Here is a 6830-nt window from a genome sequence, read left to right as displayed (position 1 = left end):
TCCTCTCTCCTCCTTGCTATTGGCCATTCAGCTCTTTATTAGACCATCAGGTGTTTTAGACAGGCACAGTAACTCAGCTTCACAGAGTTAAATGCAACATAAAAGAATGCAACACATATTTGCATCATTAAAACAAATGTTCCACAGCATAAACAAATGTAACACATATTAAAATAATATTCCACAACACCCAGGCTTTTCTCAGTCTCTTCTGGATGCTGTTCTTAGCTCTTAAGGATAGATGCCAGACCCTTCTGTTTGTCACTGTTTGACAACTTCTGGGTTCCAGAGACGCTGAGTTTCATTCTTTGCTTTCTTGGATCAGCACAAAGACCGGTGCTTCTCCTATAGTATATGCCTACCTGTCAAGCCCAATTTCAAATAAGTTATCTAGCTGTCTGGTTGTGTGGTGGTCAGTTTCTGAACCTCTGTTTTCCTCTGGGGGGGGTCATAGAAGTCTCTATTCAACAGGGTTGCTTCAGGATTAGCTGGGAGAATAGAGATGAATATTCAACTATGCTTAGCACCTTGAGCTTCTAGTTGGTTCTTGCATCATATGAAGCATCCTTGAACAAAGGTATGCCAGCACCCAAGTCTGGTATCTTCCTGTTTCTCTTGAGTGGTAAGAAGTCTGGGTGCCCGAGAGATTTCCCATGTCTCACAATATGCAGGAACCTCAGTGCTGGGTCTGAGGTCAGAACCCTGGAGATGTCCCTCTCCTCATAAGTCTTGCAGGAAACACAGCCCATTGCCTCTGTTACAGATCTGCAGTATGGAACTGTTGCCCCATGGTCAACAGGGTTGGATACTGGTCATGACCATGAACTGCCCTGAGTGGGAGCTCTAGAAGCCAGCTTGAGGCAGGAGGGGCAGCTGTGTGGCAGGGCCTGGGCCAAGGAATCGAGGCTCAAGCAGCCAGTTCTGGCTCCTGCCAGGGAAACCCTCTTCCTCCAGCTCTACTCTCAGCCTTTCCCAGGCCAGTCCCTGGTGTCCAGCTGCTCACATTTCAGCTTCTGAGTTACTGGCTGCACACAGCTACTGCTGCTGTTGTGGCTGCTGGGCCTCTGCAGATGTTAACTCTTCATGTGCTGCCGCCAAAGCCAGCTTCTCTAGCAACAAGCAGCAGGGGCCCAAAGCCTGGAGGGCTAGAACATGTTAATAATATAGTCTCTGGCCTTGCACCTTTGCCCATTTTTATTTAATGGTTCATCTTGCTGCCTTCTTTCTCACTGGCCCAAACTCAAGGCATTTGGCCCACCGAGCATAAATTAATGCCACCTTGCACTTTATCTTTAATTTCACACATGGTGATGACTCCCTCCATATTCCTCACTGCACCCAGCTGGACACTCCTGTCTCTGCCCATGGCTGGTGATCCAACACCAGGTGAGCGCTTGAACTCAGAAGCTATGTGGAAGGTGTTCTTCAGGACACCCCTCACTGCACTGCCTGAAAGGACCTAGGCTTTGGCACTGATCAACTGTCTCAAAGGTGAGGTCAGAACAACAGCCAGAGCCCTATGGAGTTCTCAGCTGGTTGCTCAAATGCTGCAACCTCCATACCACACCCACACATCTCCCAGGAGGCCTAGGGGTGTTGAGCCTGTCCCTCCCCTTAAAGACCAGGGCTGGCTTTATCACAACTGCAGCCCCTGTCACTTTCTAGCCTGACCAGTTCCTAGTCATTCTCCTCCAGTCACCGAAGAAAGTGACAGACCAGGGGTGTCACTCAGGCCTAATGTGAACAAAGCTGTGGGCTCCCTCCTCAGCACTGAAAAAGAAAAAAAGAAAGAAAACTAAAGAAAAAGGACTCAGCCTTCCACTCTGGCGCCTCCTTTTGTCCACTCCATGAGAGGACAGCCAGGTGCCTATGGGACCTGGAAGCGGCACCCGGTACTTCTCTCCTGTACCCTCAACTCCTTACCTTTCTTTTGAAGTCAAAGCACATACCCTTCAGGTTTCCTGTGGGCCTCCTGGGCCCTCTCCAGCCACACCCCACTGGCTCCTTGACTAACTTCCTTTTACATGAACTAGTAACCTCAGGTACCTTCACACTTCATTCACGGTGAGAGGGGCCTTAGTATTGGCCCCATCCTCTGCTGATGTTGAGTTTTTTTTTTTCCAACACAGGGCTTCTCTGTGAAACAGTCCTGGCAGTCCTGGAACTCACTCTGTAGACCAGGCTGGCCTCAAACTCACAGAGATCTGCCTGTCTCTGCCACCACCGCCCCTCTGATGTTGATGTCTTTGATATTTAATGCTTTGGGTTCCTGGTCCTTCCCGTTGGGATTTTTTTTTTGGGGTGGGTCTTAAGGTAGCTCAGGCTAACCTTGAACTCAAGACCTATCTGCCTCAGCTTCCCAAGTTTTGCTGAATTTACAAGCATGCATCATTATACTCAGTGTCTCCTGGTGGAATTATTATAACTATTGTAACTGTTCTACCTGCTTCCTGAGAATCAACTGAGAAAGCTGTTACAGCCATTTCTGTATGAATCAGGAACAGTCTAGAATGCAGTAATGCAGCTATAAATTGCATGTTTAAAAAGGGGTTTGCTCCCTTGCCAGACGGTGGTGGCACACACCTTTGATTCCAGCATTTAGGAGTCAGAGGCAGGCCGATCTCTGTGTTTGAGACCGGCCTGGTCTACAGAGTGAGCTCCAGGACAGTTCTAGAAACCTGTCTCAAAAAACAAAACAAAACAAAACCCAGAAAAACAAAAAACAAAACAAAAACCCCCAAAACAAAAAAGGGGTTTGTTCCCAGGTGATGTAGCCCAAGAATCTGTTTGTATTGCCTGTTAGTACACTGAGACTTGGCTGGATGTTGGTGGCACATGCCTTTAATCCCAGCACTAGGGAGGCAGAGGCAGGCGGATCTCTGTGAGTTCCAGGTCAACCTGCTCTACAGAGTGAGCTCCAGGACAGCCAGGGCTACACAAAGAAACCCTGTCTCGAGAAACAAAATAAAACAAATATATATATATATATATATATATATATATATATATATATATATATATATATATATATAGAGAGAGAGAGAGAGAGAGAGAGAGACTAGGGGAGGGACCCCAGTCTAAGAGGAGGGAGGGGCTAAGTGCTCAAAAGGCAGGATATAGCTGACAGAGACAAGGGCAGTAGTCAACCATGGCAGAGGGCAAGACACAAATGAGTGGCTAGCGCTGAAGCTAGATGGAAGTAAATATATAAAGCTCAGCCTTTGGCCAAGCTGGGTACTCCCGGGATCTGAAACACTTTGGGGATGCCAGAGAGCCCCGCGTTTTTCTGGGTTGCTAGTCCACAAAGCGGCATGTGTGCCAGGCGCCCTCTAGTGGTTTGGGGTCCCAGCTTTGTTGGGCCAGGTGACTGGGAAAGGTGACTGGGAATTGAGGGATACTGGGTTTGCTCCTAATCCCAAAAAAGAGAGGCCTTTGACCCATGTTCCACCTGGATCCTTGGGTCCTTTCCCAGACATTCATGTTTACATTTTTTAAGTCTCATCCTGGCTCCATTAAGTGGTGTACACTGTTTTTGCTTATTTATTTTTATTTTGTTTTTTTTTGTTTGTTTGTTTTGTTTTTGAGACAGGCTCTCTCTACAGAGCCCCACTTTCCTGGAACTCACTGTGTAGTTCAGGATGGCCCTGAGCTCACAGAGATCTACCTGCCTCTGCCTCCTGAGTGCTGGGATCAAAGGCACGTGCCACTAGGCCCTGCTGGTGTCCACTGATTATCCACAACAGATTTTGTTTTTCCACAGAGCATACCAGGGTTTAACTGGTCCATGCCCATCCCCACTTGTGTTCCTACTGTATATAGTGCATATATGACATATGTACAAGAAAACTCTGCACATATGTACAAGAAAAGTCATCACACTGAAGCTAGGGACACAATCCTGCTGGGTTTAATCTTAGTTCCATTTCCTTTTGCTGTGAATAAATAGTCTGACAAAGGCAAGTTAGGTGAGAAAGGGTTGATGTCAGATCACAGTTCTAGGTCATAGCAGAGGAATCAGGGTGAAGGTTCTAGTCACTCTGAATCCGCATTGGGAGCGGAGAGAAGCTGAATTGACTCATGCATGCTGTTCAGCTCACGGTCTCTTTTTCTCATAGTCCAGTACCCAAACCCAGGGAACAGTGCTGCCCACATTTACATTGGCTGTTCTACTTTGCTTTCTGTCAATGTTATAAACATCACGACGAAAATCAGCTTGGGGAAGAAAGGGTTTATTTCAGTGTCTACTTCCATCACTGAGGGAAGTCAGGGCAGGAGCTGGGAGCCATTAGGAAGGCTGCTGTCAGGCCTGGCCCCTCTTTCATGCTCAGCTAGCTTTGCTCTTTTCTTTCTTTTTTGAGGCAGGGTTTCTCCGTGTAGCCCTGGCTATTCTGGAACTTGCTCTGTAGACCAGGCTGGCCTCACAGAAATCCTCAGCTTTTCTATACAGCCCGATCTACTGCCTAGGGATATACTGCCCACACTAGACAGGGTCCTCCCTCATCAATTAGCAATCAAGATAATGTTCCCACAGACATGCCCACAGGCCAATCTGATTAAGACAAGCCCCAAGTTGAGTCTCCCTCAGATAACTCTGGACAACAAGTTGACAGGACCAGATCTCGCTGCATCAATTAACAGAATTAAGACAATGCCACCCAGACATAGCTACTGGCCACCCTGATCTAGACAAGTTCTTGCTGAGACTCTCTTTCCAGATAAACCTAGATTGTGTCAGATTAACAATTAAAATGAACCATTACAGATCCATCTTTAGTTTGCTGTATGTCAGAAAGTCTTTTAATTTGCTGTTTCTTTTTCATGTACCCCATCTGTGTAACATGTAACAATATTTATGATCCCTGGTGGTTTGAAAGAAAATGGCCCCAAAGGGAGTGACACTATTAGGAGGTGTGGCCTTGTTGGAGGAAGTGTGCCACTGGAGGGGTGGGCTTTGAGGTCTTGTATATGCTCAAGATATGTCCAATGTCTTAGACTACTTCCTGTTGCCTGTAAGTCAAGATATAGGACATTCAGCTCCTTCTGCCTGCATGCTGCCATGTCACACCATGATGATAATGGACTAAACCTCTGGACTGTAAAAGCCACCCCAATTAAATGTTTTCCTTTGTAGGAGTTGCCATGGTCATGGTGTCTCTTCACAGCAACAGAAACCCTAACTAAGATACCCAGTGACCCTCATGGCTGCCTCTACTTGTACAGGCTGGTTTTAAACTTCCTATGTTGCCCAGGCTATCCTCAGGGTGCATCTGTCTTAGCCTCCCAGGTATCCCAGGTTTATGCTGCCACACACTAGCCTCTCATCTTGTTTTAATTCCCTAGGCCAGCCAATGTGAGTGGAACTATGAATCTATAACTCTCATGATTGGTGATCTTGGAAAGGTCTTTTGGTGGGCCTGACCTAGTCATGCAAGCTCTCTACAAGCAAGGTTTTCTCCAGCTGTTTGGAGAAGAGGACATTATCAAGTCTGAGCAAGAGAAGGCTTAAGTAGGCACAGGGGTATGTACCGGTATGCTCAACTACTTGGAGAGAGGCAGGAGGACCACTTGAGTCCAGAAGTTCAAGAACAATACCTGGGCAATTTAATATCCAACCTTAAAGAGAGCAGAGCAGGTAGAGACAGAGAAAAAGAGCTTGCAGCAAGGGAATGTTGCTTACATGAAGGGGGACAATGGGACAAGGACTTGAAGAGTGCTCCCTAGGCAAGTCATTGAGACAATGGGTACCTCAGCTCTACAGCCAAAAGGAAGGATTGTGCAGACAATGATCAGAGGGCTTGCAGGAGCATCCCAAGCCTCAGAAGCCCACACTTTGATTTCACCCATCAGGGCTCCAAATACAGATCTGGCTTGGTCACATGCCCTAGACTTATGAGTGATTTAACGTGTGGAATAATAAAAAATAAAAAAATTAGTGATGTTTTATGGCACATGAAAATGATGAAACTCTAGTTATGTTACTGATTGTTGTCTAAAAATTTAAACCTAGATTGAAACATTCCACCCTTTAGGAAGCTCCTTAAACAGGAACATAAACAATTCAAAATAGCTTCAGGGTCGGGCAATGGTAGTGATTGCCTTTAATCCTAGCACTCGGGAGGCAGAGGCAGGCAGATCGATCTCTGTGAGTTTGAGGCCAGCCTGGTCTACAAAGCTACACAGAGGAGAGCTGGAGAGATGGCTCAGTGGTTAAGAGCAGAGGTCCTGAGTTCAATTCTCAGCAACCACGTGGTGGTGGCTCACAGCCATCAGTAATGAGATCTGGTGCCCTCTTCTGGTCCGAAGGTTACATGCAGGCAAAACAGTGTATATATAATAAATAAATAAAATCTTAAAACAAAACAAACAAACAAAAGTTAAATAGAGAAACCCTGTCTTGAAAAAAAAAAAAAAAAAACAACAAGCAACCCCCCCCAAAAAGCTTCAGGAAGTCCCAGAAACTATCAGATATACTATGATCTGCCTTGCCAGAATGAGTAATAAAAACTAAGAGTCCCTTTCAGAAGAGCAGAGCCGAGCTGCAATGAAGACTCTTACACCTCACCAATTATGTTCCACAAGGAAGTAAGAGACAACATTTATGGGTTCCAAAGATTTTAATAGTTCACCAAATGATCAGGTCACACTGATTGATCAAGGCTGCAAGACAAGGACTCGGGAGCCTTGTTTCTCCTGACAGCTGGCAGCAGGGGCAGAAGTGAGGTGGGTTTTTTGTTTTTTTTTTTTTAGTTTTGTTTGTATTTTTTGTTTTTCAAGACATGGTTTCTCTGTGGCTTTGGAGCCTGTCCTGGAACTAGCTCTTGTAGACCAGG

Source organism: Phodopus roborovskii, unplaced genomic scaffold (genome assembly GCF_943737965.1).
Source record: "Phodopus roborovskii unplaced genomic scaffold, PHOROB, whole genome shotgun sequence".
NCBI lineage: Eukaryota > Metazoa > Chordata > Mammalia > Rodentia > Cricetidae > Phodopus > Phodopus roborovskii.
Note: the sequence above shows the minus strand (reverse complement) of the source record.